We start from the raw sequence: 20,959 nt of genomic DNA on the forward strand, positions 1-20,959 counted from the left end.
ACATGTAGTGCCTTGAATACATCAACTGATATTTGGGGCTGAGGGGAGAATTTGTTACCTTGCTGAAATTCATACTTGGGAGTTGTGTGGTTTTTTTGGCTTTTTTTTTTTTTTAATAAGACAACACACCACAGTTTGAAGCCAAAATGACTGTGCCACGCCAACATTCCTATCAGTGATCAAAAAGAATAAGATTTTTAAACAGTTGAATAACTAAGCAAGGGAGAAAATGTCTGAAGTCTCAGGGCTAGTAATCTTTTTCCAATTTCAAATTGTTTTTAGGGGTTTTATATCCTGTGATAAAATTTAAACCTTTAAACAATATATCTCAAGGACTTAAGGGGAAAACTGAATAATTACTACAATACTGTTATTTTGAGATGGTTTTGTTCAAATAAAGATCCCTACATGCTAAAGTTGTATTATAATTGATTTTTTACCAAGAATACGAGAGTGCCCAATCCAGATTTTGTACAATGCTGGTTTTGTACATCACAGGAACTCTTTTAAATGATCTTTGTATTTCAGTGTTGAATAGAAGAGAAACAATTTGGGAGTAAGTATTTGAGGATTTAGAAACAATACTTGAGACATCATTCTATTTTCAGAAGGACAAATCTGCAGCACAATCAAATTCAAGGACAGATGACTAAAGTAGATGGTCAGTTGCCAAGAAGTATTTCTTTTGTTTCCACCTTACTATTTTACTGATTTATAGACCCAATAGGAAAACAAGTGTAGTTTTTCTTTTTCTTTAAAATGAACAATGGATTCCCTTGAAATATTACATTTAGAAGACTTGCACAGGAAGTCTGGAGGAGAGAGGACATTCCTTTCATTCTCTTGTCCTTCCAGGCCCACTCCCATGTCACTCCTATCTAACCATGAGCACTGTTTTCCTTTAATTAGGCTTCTAATGTACCTTTGCACTGATTTTTCACAAGTGAAGAATTTCCAACCTGAGAAACCTAAATATATGAATATATGTATTTGCATAATGCCATAAAAATTTTTAAACAAATACAATAGAAAGAACCTTGTAAAATGACATTTCAAAGAGGTGATAAGAAAACTAATTCAAAATACTCATATTTTGAATGGAAAATCCTAGAAAAGAAAATATGTTTGCTATCAAAACAGAGAACTTAAAACTAGAGGGTCTTAGCAGTGGGTTTGATTTTCGGGTCTCCCAAAGAAGCAAACACACAATCATTCTGGATTTTGATTTCCTATATGCTATTTGCTTATTTGTCTCTCTGTTTGCTTGACAAGTTCCATGGTTTTGTTTTTTTTTTGTTTTGTTTTGCTTTGTTTTTAAGATTTTATTTATTTATTAGAGAGAGAGAGAGAGACTGAGAGAGAGAGGGGCAGAGACACAGGCAGAGGGAGAAGCAAGCTCCATGCAGGGAACCAGACGTGGGACTCGATCCCGGGTCTCCAGGATCACGCCCTGGGCTGAAGGCAGCGCTAAACCACTAAGCCACCGGGGCTGCCTGTTCCATGGTCTTTGATTCTGGTCAAAATGTGTCATCTCTAGGCCATTTCCTTTCAGTAACCCTCTGGACAAGATGCCTATACCCAGGAATTTGGTTCTACTTTGCTGCCCTCAGCAGCTCCAAATCTCCAGCCTGTCTCCGGGGTCCCCAAGCCCAGTGTTTACCAGATCTTGTCTCCATCCTACAGCACAGAAGATAGAACATAACTAACTGACAGATTTTTCCAATTGTTGTGATCAACCCCAATATCGCAGAAAATATCTGTGGCTGTTTATGATGGTGTATTTGTGAGTATTATATACACATATGCAAGTGTTTATATATATATATATATAATGATACAGAGAGAAAAGTTAGGATAGCTCATAATTAAAAATTTTTTTCTGAGCACCCTGGTTTTCCCAAGGCTTTATTTGGGGTGACCTGGGGACAGGGAGGTTCTGCATCTAATAGAGGGTATTGGACCTTTTGGTGGTGATGTTGGCTTGTACTGGTGATGCAGGACCTGGTGAGGCAGCAGGAACTTGATCTTGGAGTCCTAGAACTGCTTGACTGCTGGTAGGCAGCACTTGCTGATGCAGTCTCTTTCATTTTCATGATCTGGATTGAGTGGGCCTAGTGTGGTGCCAGTGCACACATCTCAGCAGCACTGGGTGACAGCGCCTGCAGTGGTCAGCTCCCAGTCTGTGTTGTACGAGTCCCTGTGGGAGTCATAGCGCAGCGGGATGCTGACCTTCTTAACTCACAAGGGAGATTTCTCCAATCCCTGTCCAAGGTTGACAATTTCCCCCTGAAGACTTCATCAGCTGAGACACAAAGTGCCAGAAGCAGGATGTGATGACAAAATATTAGGTGCAAAGATTTGCATTCGATAGAGGGTCAAAGTGTGGGATTTGGAGTGGGCAGACAGCTCCCCAATGCCTTGTGTGTGCCCGAGGCCTTCAGGGAGCTCTCTCTGCTCTCCATGCCACCCAAGGAAGGACTAGAATAGCTCATAATTTTAATAGACATGACACATGTCAATCATGTCTTTAATTTCCTTTCTTCTTTCCTCCCTTTTTTAGTTCATGTGATTAACATATGGAGTGACAGACATTCATTGCCAGAAGAACAGATAAAGAAAATGTGGCATATATATAAATACAATGGAATATTACTTAGCCATCCAAAAGAATGAAATCTTGCTATTTGCAATGACGTGTGGATGGAACTAGAGGATATTATGCAAAGTGAAATAAGTCAATCAGAAAAAGACAAATATCATATGATTTCACTCATATGTGGAGTTTAAGAAACAAAACTGATGGGCAGCCTGGGTGGCTCAGCGGTTTAGTGCTGCTTTCAGCCCAGGACATGATCCTGGAGACCCAGAATCGAGTCCCATGTCAGCCTCCCTGCATGGAGCCTGCTTCTCCTCCCTCTGCCTGTGTCTCTGCCTCTCTCTTTCTCTGTGTCTCTCATGAATAAATAAATAAAATCTTAAAAAAAAAAGAAACAAAACTGATGAGGATAGGAGAAGAGAAGGAAAGAAAGTAAGACAGAGAGGGAAACAAACCATAAGAAACTCTTAGCTATAGGGAAACAAACTGAGGGCCACTGGAGGAGTGATGGTGAGGAGATTAGCTAAGTAGGTGATGGGCATTAAGGAGGACACTTGATGGATGAGCACTGGGTGTTATATGCAACTGATGAATCTCTAAATTCCACCTCTGAAACTAATAATACACTATATATTAATTAAATTGAATTTATATAAAATTTTTTTAAAAAAAAACACCTTACTGGGTGATGAGGGAAAACAAATCAGACACAGTCCATGTCTAAACACTCACAGAAGTGAGAGTAAAACTTTGAGTTGGATGCTTACTTAGCCTGTGACAATTATATGCTACACTGTTTTTTTTACAAGGGCTCACTGCCTAAAGCCCTCAGAAGTGCTTGTAATCATGTGACCTTGACAGTCTATTGCTGCTTCCAGTAGGTCTTCATCTCTGATCCCATTTCCAACCTGGCTTCCATCACTCTTGCATGCATATTGAACCCTCTCATTCTTTTTCCATCCCACTCTCTTGGTCACACCAATTCCAATCTGTCTGCTTTTCCATTCTTGCTACTGAACTCTGCATACCAGCTAACCTCAAATTTGCAACCCCATTGTTCATTTCTTACTGATTTCTAACATAGCTATTCCCAGAATTTCCTGTCCTTCTAAGTTCTTAAAGTCCTTGCTCTCTCATTCATTTTATTCAAAAAATACAAATTGAGAATCAACAATATGCCACCTGCTGTGCTAGACAATGGGCAGTAAGGTAGAAGACAAAACAGATCCAATCTCTGCCCTGACAGATCCATTTAGTGAGGGAAACAAAGATAGCTTCCCACCCATTCATTCTGCTTTGCTGGAAACATTTCAGTCCTTTGGGGGGCATCAACCTCTTTGTCTTCCCTTTCTCTATATCATCCCTGTCTGCTGCTTCTTTGTTTCTATCTTTCCTCTTATTTCAGAGGAAGAGCCAATCTTATTTACTCATTCCCTTTTCCCCTCTTACAACACCTTACTCCTTATGGTTTTTAATACTTTTTATTCTGAAGTAAATGATATTATATTAAATCCTTTAGACAGTCTGTATTAAATACAAAGCTATATTTTTATTTTCTCTGATGAAAGGAATGCTGAGTACATTTGTTAATATCTTCAAATTCAGAATTGGCAGTTTCTTTGAGTGCTATCTTATGTTTTTTTCTTCTTGAAATCTGTGTTCTGTCCCAAGATAATCAACATAGGAGCCAGTAACATTCTTGGATCTGGTCTAAACATTCTAATGAATAGTTCCTCAGGAGATATGTCAGGATCCCTTCTTTTTAAATGATTTTATTTGGATTGCCTTCCAGGTACTTTCTATTTTGCTACAAAAAAAGCCCCACCCACATAGGCTTGGTTTTTCAGTTTTTAATCTTAGATTGGCTAACAAATACAAGAAAAATTATTTCCCCTTTCTTATCCACTAATTTTGGATTCGTAGGAAAAGTATTTCAGTATTTAGGAATTCATATAAAAATTTCCTGTTAGATTTAGTAATTACTTCTCATACACTGTTTACTACATCAATTCATGAAAACCTCTCTCCCGTAGGTGATGTCACTCACTACTTTACTGTGATCATAACCTGGAAAATCCTGAGTGTACAGTCTTTCAATTCCAATGCCTTATTTTTTCAGAGAGAGGGTGTCAAAGATTTCTCCTTAGGAAAATATCTGGCTTCTCTTTTTAAAATATGACTTTATTTGTGTGGGATTTTAAAAATATTTCATTTATTTATTTGACAGAGAGAGAGAGAGAGAGAACAAGCAGGGGGAATGGCAGGGAGAGGGAGAGATGGAGAAGGTGGCTCCCCATGCAGCAGGGAGCCCAATGTGGGGTCCTGACATCCTGACCTGAGTTGAAGGCAGACACCATACCAACTGAGCCAGCACCCAGGCACCCCTAAAATACTATTTTTAAAAAAGGGCATCCCACAAAACAAGTTTGGAAAGGTGATGAGAACATCATTGATGATTTTATTTCAACATTGCTGTTCAGGCCAGCATTTCTTCTTCAGGGATACAGAATATGTAGAGCAAGAAGCACTAATATATTATCTTTTTATGGCTATTGACACAATCTGACAGTGTGCTATTGTAGAAATTTGTGGGAAAACTGAGAAAAAAATCCTGCCAAAGAGGTAGGCCCTTCAAATATTTGAGGTATGAGTCCTACACTATAGAGAGCATCTCAGATCCCAGTCCTTCTTTAAGAGTGCACGTATTACAAGAGACAGGATGCAAGGGCAGTTGGTATCTACCCTTGGCACAACATACCTTCCTTTTCTGGGTCTGGGAAGAGGCTCCACTTTTGACCACATCCTCCATATCCTAGTTGCACATTTTCTTTAGTGATCATAATTGGCACTTTCCCAGAGCCTCAAGTACCTAGGACATCCTGGTATAGAAGCAGCCTCAAGCTAATAGGAGAGCAGCCTTGGGGGCTGAGAAAGCAGTGGAGATGAATTGAAGCAAAGGAGCTAGTTCCTATCAGGAGAGATCAGTAGTTAAAATCAAGTCAAAGCAACAAAGTAAATTTCAGCTCACTTTGTAGTGTGTCTATATGCAAAGGATTTAGTCCAAGGGGCCCAGGGCTATGTGTAGAAGCTTCTGGGTATGAACATCTTAAGATAGTAAGTGGGTATGCAAATCTTAGATCAGAGAGCCCCTTCCAGATTCTGGAAGCAGATGAATAGCCCCATGAAAAGGGTCTTCTGTGAACCAGATGAGGGAGTCATAAGGGAATCAAGATCCTAGATGGCATGGCTTGAAGTATGGAGGCTTTTTAGTTCCAGTAAGGATGTGGGGTGGGGGTTATCTGGAATCTGGGACTTGGGTCAAAAGCTCATCAGACCATTATCTACATGGTGAGAGTTAGAGCTCTGACAGCCCTGCTGTAAAGCACAGACTAAATTTGACCAATTCCAAATGCCTATGAAGCTGTCCTGGCTGATCTTTCATTGGCCATGGGAGAGGGGTGGAACAGCTTACTGGCACCAGTGTCTGCTCATTTGGAACAGCAGGCATGAGGCTAAAGTAGGGGCAAAGTTTGGCAGTAACTGACCTGAAACCACAGGTCAAAGCTTATCATCTGATACACACGTGCACATACATACACAACAGCCATAGTCTAGAAGGCTGCCTAGTTATTAGTAGTATGACATATGACCAAGACATTAGCAAGGAACAGAAACCGGATTATTCAGAAATAGGCCTGAGCACTGGCCCATGCAAAAGCCAAGAACCAGTTGGGTAAATGGAATACCAGAGGGCTCCCTTCTTTTGCAGCAAGATCTACAGGACTTATACCACCTGGTTATAAAAGGTCACATTTTGGCAGGGCAAGTAAGAGGATGGAGCCTAAAGGAAACAACAAGAAAAAATGTAACAGAAAAAAATTATAAAGTTCTATTTTGTTGGCTCAAAAGAGTACCACTTGCATAATTACAAAAAAACTAACTTCACAGCCATTCACGAGAATAAAGACCTGGGGATTTTGTTGGTAACAAGCTCAACATGAGTGAGTTGTAATATAACGTTGCAAAAACAAAAAACAAAAACAAAAACAAAAAACAATGAAATCTTCAATTGCATCAGCAAAATATAGTGTCCAGCTAAAGGGAAGCAATGGTCCCATTGAACTCAGCAGTGGTAAGGCTTCTTCTGGAGGCTTCTATCTAAGCACCTTCTACAGATAGACACATAGAAAGCAGCATGAATCCAGAGAGAGACAATTAGGCCATAGAAAAATCTAGAAACCATGTCATCTGATATATGATCAAAAGAACTGGTTGTGCTTGGCCAAAAGAGAAAAAACTGAGGCAGGAATGTGTCCTCCAACACGTCAAGGATTGTCTGATGGGAGGAGAAGTTTGAAGGTTTGTTAATCCAGAGGAAAGGCTGAGAATCAGGTTTCAGCTCACTGACAAGCAGACATTTTAGAGAGGTAAGCCTGTATGACAGATGATAAAACTACTTTCCGTAGTCATGAACTATCTGTTACTGAGTATGTTCAAATCGAATCCAAATGGTCCTGTTAAGGGATCCTAATTTTGTGTATGTGGAATGGGCAGAGGAGGCCACATAAGAGGAGTAAGGGGGGCTGTATTAGCCTTAGGAATTCATAATTACTCTCCACCACCAGTCTTTCCATTTGAACACCATTCCTTCCCATTTCTTCCAGAGTTTGCTCCTGTAATCTTCCCCCCTCATCTATATCTTAACATTTTCTCCTTCAAAAAATCCTTTCCAATTTTTATTTTTAAAGAAGGGAACAGTCTTCATTTGATCTTTTGTTTTTGCTTAGAGTGGAGTGCTATTATTGCTTTTACCTGTTCAGCATCTTTTTTTTTTTGAAATAGCATCCCAATTTCTTTGGATGAGCACCCCCTCCCTTCACTCTTGGGTCATAAGATTAGAGTGATGTTAACTACCACCATTCTTAGGGGTGATCATATGACCTTTGTATGGCCTATTAGTGTTTCAGATAGTGATTAATTCAGGGATGGGCATGTGACCTAAGCTGTTCAGTAAGAATCAATTCTAAGGTTTTTACTGGAACTATTAGGAACTGCTGGGACCACTTTTTTGTTCATTGTAAAACTGGAGTTGCCAGAAGCCAGCATGTGGAAAGAGTCTGCAAGAGAATGAAGCCAGCACAGAAGAGTAGATGTGGAGGTGGAAAAAGAGAAATAATATCCTGATGATATTGTCAAATCTCTGGACTTTCCAGTTACTCAAGCCAATAAACTCCCTCTTTGGTTTACATCTCTGTCCCTTGAAGCCAAAATAGTCGGAACAATATGTTTGGGCTCTCCCTTTCCTTCTCTCGTTCTTACATCCTTACGTGGTGTTAGAGGCCCATGGCAACCTGTTCTGCCTGCCTCTCCAGCTGCATCTCTCCCAGCCGGCTTTGACACTGCTGTAGATACTCAGTGCTGGTGCAGGAGGGGCAAGCTGGCTCTGTGCCAGTCTTTCTGAAGGCTGATTCCCTTGCAACATTTTTGCAGGGAATCTTCTTTTCACTCCTAAATGCTTTGAGTGCATTTGTGAAGACTCAAATGTCTCTGAGTCTTCCTTTCACATTAGTCTGCTTCTCTCTATGGCCCTTCCATTTTTCTATTCTTTAGGTTAGAATATGTCAGGTCATCTGAGACATACTTATTAAGCCCCTCCCATCTGGGCTAGAAGCTGGTGATTCAACAGGGAAGTCAATGTACATAGCTCCTGTCATCTTGCACTGACCATCCAGGGGAGAACTCTAACTGATGCAGCTGTATCCAAATCACAACTGGGAGAGAATCCAAGCAGCCGCCCTTTTGAACCCCGATTTCACACAATGTAGAAAAGTCATCATCATACACTTGAGTTAGAGTTTCCCATTGCAGATGTATGATACAGAATTCAAAAGGAACAATGTAACCTGGAGAAATGCAATATGAGTACCTACAAAGATATACTGTTCTTTTCAATAGATGTATAATATTCAACTCTATAGAGACAGCCTACATTACTTAAATGATCCCCTATTGATATGCCTTATGTTGTTTCCAATATTATACTCCTACAAACAAATTTGCAATGAGTTATTTATTATTTTATTCAGATTGTGAATTATCTGTACGATAAATTACTCAAAGTTGAATCGTTGGGTCAAAGGATAGGTCTAATTTTCCATATTTACATCTATTGTTCACTTATCTTTCAAAGTGATCTCATAAATTAAGTCTATCAACAGTGGATGAATGCCCTTTCCCAACATTCTCTTTGACAAAGTCTATTATTAAACATTTTGGTCTTTGCAAATCTGTTAAGTGAAAATGCTATCTCATTTTCATTCTAACTTACATATTTTATTGTGAGGTTGAGTATCTGTGCTAGTATTCACTTGTATTTCCTTTCCTGAAACTATTTGTTCATGTTCTTTGTCTATTTTTCTATTAGATTCTTGACCTATTGATTGGTATATGCACCTTATATTTTATGGAAACTAGCTCTTTTTCTTCCATATTCTTGCAACTTTTTTCTAGATTTAACCTTTCATTTCATTTATATGTTTCTTTTTCTGCTTTGTCATGTTTATTTTTGCGAAGAACATGACAACTTTTAACAACTTTTAATCTTCTCTTTTTCATCCTCTGTATATTGCTAAGTCTTAAAATCTGTTTCTTCTTAACATTCTGTGATGGGGGAAAATGAGCAGACCATTTATTAGTGAGGAAGTACAAGTGGCTAATGATAGCACATAAAAAGTAAATCCTCATAAAAAACAACAAAAAACCAAATTTGTTTTGTTTTTTACTTTAGCAAATTAGCAAACATAATTAGAGTGAAACCAGCATTGCTATACTCAGTTGGCAGGAGTGCAAATTAGTTCAGTACTTTTGGAAAGTAAATTCTCAGTAAGTAGAAAGAGCTTTAAATTTTTGAAAATTCTTTATTCAGAAATGGCTCATCTGGAAATTTACTCGGTAGATGTACCATCAAGATGGACAACGATTAATGCCTGAGATGTACTTCTACCCAGCACTATTTTAACACAAGGAAGAATAGAAAGCAATTCGTAAGTTGTTGTCCTACAAGTAAATCACAGTGTGTACCCATACCAGTGAAGGCCACACAGCTACAAAATTAAAGCTCAAAGCTATTAATGAAGTGGGAAAATTCCCACACTATTACATGCTTAGACATTGCTTAGACAATGAGACAACAACTGCATTAAAATACATGAAAAACTGGGAAGAAATATCAAAGCAGTGGTTACTTGTGTTTAGAGAGATTATGCATGAAATTGTTCTCCTTTTTACTTCTCTGTTCTCAAATTTTATAACATGCACGTATTGTATAGTCTAATAAAAATCAAAGTCAAAATAAGCACACATAAAAGGATGTAAACCTATTTCTAGGATTTATTCGTTTCCTTCATGTTTCCACAGTGACCACAGAGGCCTTTATTTATTTATTTGTCTTTCACATTGGGATTGTTGTAACAATCCGTATTACCCAGCCGTGCTACCTCTGGTCTTCTCCAACACTAGACTAGGTTATTGGCAAGCAATATCACTACTCAAGACCCCCACAGATCTTCCTACTCCCTACTATATGATGTTTACATTACTCAGATGAGTACATTAGCCCTCCATAATTTGGCTCTATTCTAAGTTATCCAAGTGGACTTCCTGCTGCTCCCCAGAGACATCCTGCACCCTAGCATTGTCGTGTCACTCTCCCTCCCATGCCTTTTCCTGGACTCTGCTCCTTCTGGGCACTGTTCTCATAACTGCCTTCCTCACGCTCCTGTTGTGCCCAGGCCTTACATACCCTCAGGAAGTGCCATCTCCTCCATGTCGACCCCTAGCCCACCTTGGGGGACCTCTCAGAGCATGTCCTTTTCATCTCAGCTGCAGCATAACGTTGCACAGTTCTGCTGTCATTCCTCATGGGCTAATATTGACTCCCCAGCTGTTTTGAGAGCGCTGTAAGGGCAGGCAACGCCAATCATAATCCTCTTTTTTCTTCCCACTTGGTTTGTGCAAAGTGCTGAGCAGGGGAAAAGCCCTGGCCAATGCCCAAGGAGGCTGCTATGAGGAGCAGATTCATGGACGATGTCCTCCACTTTCTCCTATTCTTTCCTGGAAGCCTTTCTTCCGAGGAGGCCCGGCCCAGTGGCAGAAGCAAATTAGAGGAAGCCCTGGAATGGGGTTGTCAACCCTAGCTACATATTATAAGCATTTGGGGAGCTTTAAAAAATATAACCGCTTGCTCTCTTCCTGCTCCTGCCCCCTGCTCAGAGGTTTAGAATTTAATTGGTCTAAGGCGGGACAACACTGATGTGTTTTCTAAAGCTCCCTAGCTGACTCTAATGGTTTCACTAACTGAGCCCTACTGCTTTCAGGCCCCAGCCCTTTTGGCATGCACCCGTTCCAGCACTTTCCTGTCTTGTTTCCAGGCAGGAAGTCATCCCAGAACTGGCCAGAGACTCCAAAGAGACTGTCTTTAGATAAATGCTCTGGCATCAGCTATAGCCTTTGTTGTTTTTCAAAGGTGTTTACTTTCAAATTGACAACTGTCTGCATTGGAACCTGCTCTGAAGATTGCCTTGTATCAGTTGCCTTTCAGTCCAGGCACCAAAAGCAGCAAATGGATAGACCAGGGTTAAAATAAACTCAGACCCTCCCTAAACAAAACACTATTGTTAGATGGTACAGCAATCTGATGGAAGCAGTTTGGTTCATATGGAAACGCAGTACATGATTTGTGTGACAGAGCTAGTATATAATATCAAAGAAAAGAGAATATATATGTGCAAAGAGGAAATCTCAATCATTATCAACTATTATAAAAATCTGATTAATGTATTAGTACACAGCCTGCTTATTTATATACTAACAAAAGCAACGATAACATTTTTTAGCACTCTCTATGCACCAACTACATGTTCTAAGGGGTTTTTTTGGGGGGATTATTTCATTAATCTGACAACCCTATGAGGCAGGTATTATTATTCTCATACAGATGAGGAAATTGAGGCACTGAATTACTAAAGAATTTTCTGGCTCATATGTATCAGAGTCGGGATTAGAAAACTTTCAGGGCTTCTGTTCCTAACAGCTTTCTAAGACTAATTTCTATTTCAAAGGAAAATGAGGGCTTTTTTTTTTTTGATATTCAAAGTTTCTCAATTATCTGAGTACGTATTAAATACCTTCCATTATTTTTCTCTTCTAATTTTCATTGTAAATGCTTCCAAAGTATACAATACACATCATTGCTCCTTAAATAGAGTAAAGTGAGCACAATTTAACCTTTCTTACAGACTCCATGCTAGCATCATAGACTTTAATTATTTGGGGGAGGCTAGATGGAGCTTAATTTTTCTCTCAGGTTTTTTAAAGCTCGCAGAGTCAGGTCATTTCGACCCACTGCACTGAACAATTGCGATGGCCACCTTTTCCCTCAGTACCTTCTAAAGGTAACTAGTTACACTGCTTACAGATCGTGCTGAGGCATTAGCTCCAGAGAGGGCTGTGTTCTGTTCTGCAAAGGCCTTGCAGCTCCTCAGCCACAGCTGATGACTTAGAGTTGGACACCTGACCTAAAGCAGCCATGCTCTAAGCTGGCCAGAATTCTACAGTATGGACCAGTGGGGAAAATCTAACCAAAAATGGGTGACATATGGGGATCCCTGGGTGGCTCAGCAGTTTAGCACCTGTCTTCGGCCCAGGGCATGGTCCTGGAGACCCAGGATCGAGTCCCACATCGGGCTCCCTGCATGGGGCCTGCTTCTCCCTCTGCCTGTGTGTCTCTGCCTCTCTCTGTGTGTCTCTCATGAATAAATAAATAAAATCTTAAAAAAAAAAAAAAGGTGACGTGGTCCAGATTCTCCCTTAGGAGTATTTTTTTTTTAAGATTTTATTTATTTATTCATGAGAAACACAGAGACATAGGCAGAGGGAGAAGCAGGCTCCCTGCAGTGAGCCCAACGCAGGACTCCATCCCAGGACCCTGGGATCATGACCTGAGCCAAAGGTAGCTGCTCAACCACTGAGCCTCTTGGGCATCCCCCCTGTTGGGAATTGGAACTGGGAATTGCTAGTTAGCAGAGAGAGCTAAAAGGATAGAGAGAGAGAATGAGAGAGAGTCGATGGGGGGAGAAAGAGCAAACGTTATGAGGAACCAGATAGGATGGTAAGCTGAAACTGTGCGGTAGAAAAGACAGCGCGGGAGTCACCAGAGCAGGTGTCACCAGCAGAGCGAGAGAAGAGGGTGTGGCGAAGGTCAGGGGGAGGGGTAAGGTTCCAGCGACTCCCAAGTTCACATCCCACCCAAAGGAATTCTCAACAACGTGTAGGCACCATGCTGGCCAAATAAACTGAGTCTGTGGGTTGAAATAGGTCAAGAACTGGTCGTTTGCACATTCCAAAGAGAGGATGAGGAAGTCAGTTAGATACGGCCAGCCGCAGCCCGAGGGGACAGCTGAGTCACATAAATAACTGATCACTGAGGTGATGATGTGCGAGCTCCTGATGCTGAAGTCCTGGGGTAACCTTGGAGTCTTGATGATGTCCTGGTTCCAGTCTTCCTGAGGTTTGGCTCTGTGACAGTGCCTGTTTTTCCAGAGGCTTGGTGATCTGGCCTTTCGTGGTTCCCACGAGGCCCTGTGGGGCTGAGATCCCTGTTTTCTTCATTCCTTATAACTCCTTCCCCTAATATTAGCTGTAACTTGAGCTGTTCTTTGGAACTAAAAGGGCCTAAGGAAAACACTCTACATGGCCCCAGATTGCTCTTTTTTCCCCCTTGGAATTATTGTTCTCCTATTTATAGTTTTTCTGTTTCTCCTATGCTGCCGGGCTGTCAACTGTCACTTTTTATTGCCACAACGTGCTTGCTTTACTAGCCATTCTATTCTGTCTTTGTTATTAAGGCTACTTGTAGACTTGGACACTAGATCTGGAGGTGTGATGGAGTGAAAAAAAATTTTTTTTAAGTAAGCTGGCAATTAGAGAAGGGTGAATTTTACAGTATGTCAATTACATCTCAATAAAGCTGTTATACAAAATTAAATAAGCAATGAAAGACTTTTAGTGTCACGTGAGCTTTAGTATATGTTTTGGAAATGCAATTTGTTCAGATGTCTTTCTTGTTTACTTTTATACTTTTGGCTCTAGTCCAATCAGTGAATGTCTTACTAAAATATCCTTTGGTTCTGGGGAACCAAACACACTGGAGCCAAGCACAAGTAAAGGAAAGAAGATTTATTTTAAGACATTATACAGAACCCAGCTGAAGGAAGTATGCATGGTTGGACAGATTCTCTCCCATTCTGTCTCTTACTTTCCCTCTCTCCCAGTAGCTGCTTGGTTTCCTATTCTCTCTTTGTCCTTGTTTCACATCTTCCATTTTCCTCTCTGCCAACTAGCTATTCTGCTTTTCTGTAAGAATTTTAGTTTTTTTCCCCTCCTGACACTGCCTAGCTCAGGACTTTGGGTTGCCATGCTGCCTGTTTTGGCAATGACTCTTCATGACCTTGCATCTTCATCGCCAACACCATCTGATTCAGTCCCGCTAACAATAACAAATCGTTGGCGGTGTTACCTGTCACTATCTAGAATTAGTCCATAGTCATTACCTTGATTTTCATTCATGTACAAATCAGAAAAATTTTGAGGGGAATAGGACAGTTCTCTTCAGTTCTTTCTTATCATCTCCTAGAATCCTACTACTCAACTATCTTTGGAAAACCTTAGTTCATGTTAAACTATATATAATGCATATTTCATTGTTAACATAGCTATGAGCTGTTACTGAGTTTCAGTGAAAAACCGCTTTACACTCCACATTGCATCTGCATGGGCATGCTTTCCTGACCAAAAGGTGGTCACTGGTGTAAGGATGTTTTGACAGTTCGTCTAAAATCACTACTTTTTTTTTTTTTATCATGTTCCTTTCCCTTCACAAATGTACAAAATAATTACAAGTCAAATACTGGTGGAAGAGTTTATTATTAGCTTTTCAAAAGATGCCAAGTGTTAGAGGAATTTTTTCTCCCAGGCCAAGGCAGGAACAGTTCTATTTCAAAAGCAGTAAAATGCAAATTAAATGTTTTTCCATTTTTAATCGAGCATTGAATGGTTTACAAAACATTTTTTTACATGTGATTGAACTTAATACTCAAAATAATGTTCTGAGGTTAGTACTGTAGTATCATTTTGTAGCTGGAAAACAGGGTCAGAGAAGTTCCATGCGCCAGATAAACACTAAAGTCTTTTTACTCTAAATCTTGTGGATTTTGCATGGCATTTTGCCTTCCCTTTACTTTATCCCTAACAGTACTTGGGGGAAGGGGCACCACTTAACTATTTCAAATCTGCAGATTCTTAATATAAACTTCTCTGTATAATCTCCTTTGGTTTCTCAAATTCCAAAGCCCATACACTTTATAACAAAACTACCACTTCATAATTCATGCTAAATTAAGAGTGTTGGATTGAAGGTTGCCACAGCCTAAAATGTTAGACGGGTCCCTCCCAATTGAAATCACACATGCTCTTTTAATTGTAAAACTAGTGTATCCCTTTCTAACTCTCTCTAACTTTGTCAGGGATATAACCCTAATTATGGAAACTAAAATAAAATGTAAATCTCTAATGGAACCATTCTTGCAATAACTGTCAATGCTATTTAAAGGAGCAGATCAGTTTCCAAGATGAGACTGTGATTGTGTGGTATTGGTGGCTAGGATGTTAGCCTACTTAAAAGAAGAAATCTTTTTTAAGGAGATACATGCATTTGCTATTTATATGTAAATAGATCCTATTAACTGCCCAAAGGGTTATTATCACTAAGGTAGGCAAACAGGGCTTCTAACTTAGAAAACCCTCCTTAGCTGTTTAAATCATTCATTCTTGGTATGCAAAAGTAGTATAACGATGCAGCTTCTTAAAATATCTAATTCAGACTTTTTGTGGATTTAGATTTGTTTTCCTCTCTATTGCTCCATTTATTATTATCCAAAAGACAGACATTAGATTGGAATTTAGGTCCTCTGTATTCATGATTCACTAAATTGTATTTGTTAATATCACATTTGGTGCTTATCACAGATTTCTCAGGACTGTGCCAAGTAGAAGAATTTTAATAGTTCTTATGGTTTACGGAGTATGAGCAAGAAATAACCCACATGTAATGAAATGCTAAGAAAAAGAGGGGCACCTGCCAACACATGAGTTATTTTTATTTCAAATCCTTACTACTCTGCATTGACTTGATTCCTAATCTGTTTGCTTAGAGACATTCAGGATTACTTGAGGAACAAAAATGATCTAGACACTTAGGCAACATTTTAGGAGAAAGGTAAGCAGAGATAGCTGAGGGAAAGTGCTGAAGGGCTGAGGGCTGCAGTTCAGAACAGAGAGGAAAGTGAGAGATAAACATAGAACAACACAGCATTAGATTTCTGTTTAGATTGGCTGTACCAGTTCACATTCCTACCAACAGTGCAAGAGGGTTCCCCTTTCTCCATATCCTCTCCAGCATTTGTTATTTCCTCAAAGAGTTAAAAATAGAGCTACCCTACAACCCAGCAATTGCATTTACCCCAAAGATACAGATGCAGTGAAAAGCCGAGACACCTGCCCCCCAATGTTTATAGCAGCAATGTCCTCAATAGACAAATATGAAGGAGTCTTGGTGTCCATCGAAAGATGAATGGAAAAAGAAGATGTGGTCTATATATACAATGGGATATTACTCAGCCATTAGAAAGGACTAATACCCACCATTTGCTTCGATGTGGATGGAACTGGAGGGTATTATGCTGAGTGAAGTAAGTCAATCAGACAAGGACAATCATTATATGGTTTCACTAATACGAGGAATATAAAAAATAGTGAAAGGGATTATAAGAGAAAGGAGAGGAAAATGAGTGGGAAAAATCAGAGAGGGTGACAAAACATGAGAGACTCCTAACTCTGGAAAACAAACAAGGGGTATTGGAAAGGGAGTTGAGTGGGGGGAATGGGGTGACTGGGTGACAGGCACTGAGGGGGGCACTTGACGGGATGAGCACTGGATGTTATACTATATGTTGGCAAATAGAATTCCAGTAAAAAAATATACATAAAAAAAAAAGATTTCTGTTTAGACTGAAAAGATTTAAGGTACGTGTTAGGAAGAAATGTGAGGCTATTTAAATAAGACCACTACATTGGAAAACTTCGAATGTAAGAAAGTAAATAGTCTCCTTTTTACATATGAGTTTGTAGAAATGTGAATTAAAATTAAATATGTCAAAGCTAGACAATAGAATTATATGTTTGAAGAGAGAATTTTATTCCAGAGTATAAATTTAAATTATGTGTCTATATCTATAACTATATCTATGTCTCTATCTATAGAGAGACATAAAATTTATATTTATACCTATATATATAACTTCGTAGATATAATCTTTGGTAATGAGGTTCTGGCATTTTACTCACATTCTTGATCTTGTATTTTTCCATAACTACCAAATAAAAATTAACCAATTGAAGTCTAAAACACATTTGGTGAACCTGAAAATTTGTAACCATTCTCATAGTTATGGTTGTATTAAGTTTATAAGACCAATGCTTATTATTCCTATTAGTAACACTTTTACTTTATACTTTTTAAATAAAATACTTTTTATTTATTGAATTTTATTAATTTATTTTTTAAATTTTATTTATTAAAAATACTTTTTAAAATAAAAAAAAGACAAAATGCAATAAATGTTCAAAAGTGTTATCCAAACACTGAAGCAGAGAAAGATGGCAGTGTGTTTGAAATAGATCTGTTGCCTACCAGCCAACTCCCCGCACTAACCACAAATAATCATTTAAAACAATGAACCTGAAATAAAAGGATTGTGGTTCACATTGTGGAGGCAATTTAGAGGCATCATCTAATATATAACTGTGGAGCGAAGTCAGGGAAATCAAGTGAAAGGTCTAATGCTGAAATTACTTTTTCAGGGATATTTCCAATGTATTTGGATATGCATTAATAAACAAAAGCCAAGAGATTAGATAGAAGGAAGATATTTTTTAAAATAAAGGGAAAACATAGTAGAAATTTAACTGTTCTGAAAAGACAAATGGTATTAGTAAAAGTTCAAAGGATTTGGGGCATTTTCATCATAATCTCCATTGGGCTAGGTGCCTTGGACTTCGGAAGTCTTGAGAGATGCCTGGCAATTCATTTCCCTCCAATGGGCTTCATTTTCCACATCTGACAAATAAGAAAATTATTCCTTACTGGATTGGTGTGAATATCTGCAGGAAAAATACACAAAACACCAGTACAATGACTGACACATAGCAGATACTTAATAAATGGTAGCTTTTTTTATTAGATGGATATTTTAAGGAATAATAGTAAATTCTGATGATCATGGACTGACCATAGCAGAAGGCTACTCTGATTGGCATTGGGGAAAAAATCACACCAATAACAGCAGGAGTTACTCCATGATTTACTTCTGCAAAGGCTGGTTTACGGGTAATATTTTGCAAAGTCAAGACTTTTATGGTAGTAATATTTTCAAAGCCCTTTCCTTTCACTGCTCTGTGAAATGGCTCTTATGTTCATCCTCTTTTTTCCCTGCATACTGCCACGACCCATACTGATGTTCATACTCTTTAGCCATCACCATGGCAAAATCTTCTAACTAATCCCTGTCTCTAAACTCTTCCCTCTACCCATAGCCTCTAGTCAGATTCTTTCAAAACTGATTTATTATTCACTTGCCTCAAGAACCTATGATAGCTCTCCATTGTGTATAGAATGAAGTCCATCTTCCTTGCTGTTTTATTCTGCCTTCTACAATGAGGCTCCCTGCCCACCTCTGCAACTCTATTGCCTCACACTTGCCTCTAAAACCCTACTGCCACATGTAAAAGGAGATGTTTCAAGAATAAATCCTGTCCTTTATGACTTCTGAACCTTCACTTTTTCTGCTTTCTGTTTTCTTAGTCTAGAATGTTCTTTTCCTGGGTGAAATTCTGATCATCTGCCAAGGGTCAACTCAAATCGTATATCCTCTGATGAGTATGTCAAGCTGGAATTAGTTGCCTCCTTCATTGCTCCTATATATGCCACCTTTAAGTTCTATCATATGCTGTATATTGTGATAATGAATTTCTGTTCCTATCTAGACTGTAAGCTCCCTAAAAGCAGGCAGCTTTTTATTCACCTTTAAAAAATTTTCCCCCTGGAAACCATTGATAGATGATTGAAACTATGTACATGGCAAGTGACTAAGGTATAGCCTCTCCAGAAGGCTAGGAACTGTATCTGAGGTCCTTTTCATGACTGTAGGTTTTTGTCCTCCTAAGGTACTTTTCTAGAAGCACGAGAGGACAGACACTACTAGTTTAATACTCAAAAGACCTTTAACCTAGTTGGCAAAACCATCACCTATTATCAAAACTGGAAACTCTGTCCTTGTCTTTCCAGCCTGACATGTAGTATGGTATATGACTCAGGCCTGGCCAATGGGCACTGAGGCAAATCTAGCAGGGGGAAAATGTCTAGGAAGGATTTTTCTCCATGATAAGAGAGAGACATGTGAGGGTAAACACTTTTCTTCCTTCTTAACCTTTTAATGTGGCCATGAAAAGATGCAATGCTTGGAGCTCTGGTAGTCATTTTGCAATCATGAGGGTAAGCCAAGACATGGCAGAACTATCGCCCTGGAATTCTAATATTGTTGTGCCCCTTACCTAAACATTCCTAGAGCTTCCTACCTTTAGGCTTCTTGTTACGTGAGAAATTGGAGGGGAGGAGGAATCTATACTTCCATTATTCAAGTAATTTTCATTTGGGTCAGATTTACTTACAATAAGATGCATCATAACTGATATACAGGATATTGTAATTTGATCCCACAAACAAAAAGCACAACATCATTATTGGGTTTGAGGTCTTCTCTTCAACCTCACGCAGACCTCTAGTTCCTGCAACCTTTCCTTTTCGTCTCATTCCATCAGTCTCTGGTGGACTCATTTCCTTTTCTGTCTAACCAGAACTCCAACTTCTCATCAGTTTCTCAGGGAATTCCTCCTCTTTCTTCTGCAATTCCTTCCTTGTGCTGACCTTCAGCACTCTTAACCTGTTAACAATGGTTCTCTTATTTGTCACTGGTTAGGTCTCTTCTCCATTCTTCATAACGTATGTTGCAGATCTTAGCTGTTCTTCTCCAACCTATTATGGAGCCCCATGTCTCTCCTTTAAACAGATGATCTTGTCTCTTTCTCCAAGAAAATGGAAATTAAGAGGTAGACAACTTCTCAACTTCCCATGCTTTCACTTACAAACTTTGTTTTAACTTTCTTCCTTTCTGTTTTAGCGGGAGAATGGATTCATTTCTGACATTGTAAACTCCTTTTTCTAATCTCTGACCTCTCTTTGCCATCTTTCTGGTATATTACATACCTCCCACCACTCCCTCTCCCTCGTTATATATATGTTTAAATCTTCTGTCCTCTCCACAGACATAAAATCTTCCTCTAAGTGTATCATAGACCTAACTACAAAATACAAAACTATAAACTTTCTGAAAGAAAACATAGACTTTGAATTAGAAAAAGATTTCTTAGATAGGAAACAAAAGCATGAACCGTAAAAGAAAAAGTTGATAAATAAGGACTTTGTTAAAATCTAAAACTTTTGCTTTTCAAAAACACTTAAGAAAATGAAAAGGCAAACCACAGATTTGGAAAAAATATTTGAAAAACATATATCTGTTAACATATTTGAATCCAGAACATATACTTTCATAACACAAAGGAAAAAAAAAAAACAACCAACATGCAACCTAATTTTTAAAATTAGCAAAATGTTACAAGAAAAGAAAACTATAGGCCAATATCTCTGATGAACATAAATGCAAAAATTCTCAACAGATATCTGCAAACTGAATCCAACAGCAGTCCCAACTCACAAAACTTAACTCAAAATGAATTTAAGACTTAAACACAAAACCTGAAGCCATAAAACTTCTACAAGAAAACATAGGGGAACAGCTCCTTGACATTGGTCTAGGCAATGATTTTTTTGGATAGGACACCAAAATTTGCAGAAGCAACAAAAGCAAAAATTAACAAATGAGACTACCTCAAACTAAAAACCTTCTGCACAGCAAAATAAATAATTAACAAAATGAAAAGGCAACCTACTGAATGGGAAAAATATTTTCAAATCATATATCTGATAAGGGGTTAATATCACATACATATAAGAGGAACTCATACAACTCAATAACAAACAACAACAACAATAAACAAAAACAACAACTGAACCAAACCAAAAAACAAAGCCAAAAAATCCAATTAAAAAATGGGCAGAGGAAACAATTAGAT

The 20,959-nt window shown here is 38.7% G+C and overlaps 1 long non-coding RNA gene and 1 pseudogene across 1 annotated transcript in view; both read right to left on the reverse strand.

Annotated features, from left to right (window-relative positions):
* Positions 1 to 1,942: 1,942 nt before the first annotated feature.
* Positions 1,943 to 2,462, reverse strand: LOC144283815 (large ribosomal subunit protein eL20 pseudogene; annotated as a pseudogene).
* Positions 2,463 to 17,609: 15,147 nt separating this feature from the next.
* Positions 17,610 to 20,959, reverse strand: part of LOC144283096 (uncharacterized) — a 65,576-nt gene continuing 62,226 nt past the window's right edge. Inside the window, exon 5 of the long non-coding RNA XR_013351428.1 lies at positions 17,610 to 17,872. This is a non-coding gene — a long non-coding RNA (uncharacterized LOC144283096). The remainder of the gene's footprint in view (positions 17,873 to 20,959) is intronic.

Source organism: Canis aureus, chromosome 14 (assembly GCF_053574225.1).
Source record: "Canis aureus isolate CA01 chromosome 14, VMU_Caureus_v.1.0, whole genome shotgun sequence".
NCBI lineage: Eukaryota > Metazoa > Chordata > Mammalia > Carnivora > Canidae > Canis > Canis aureus.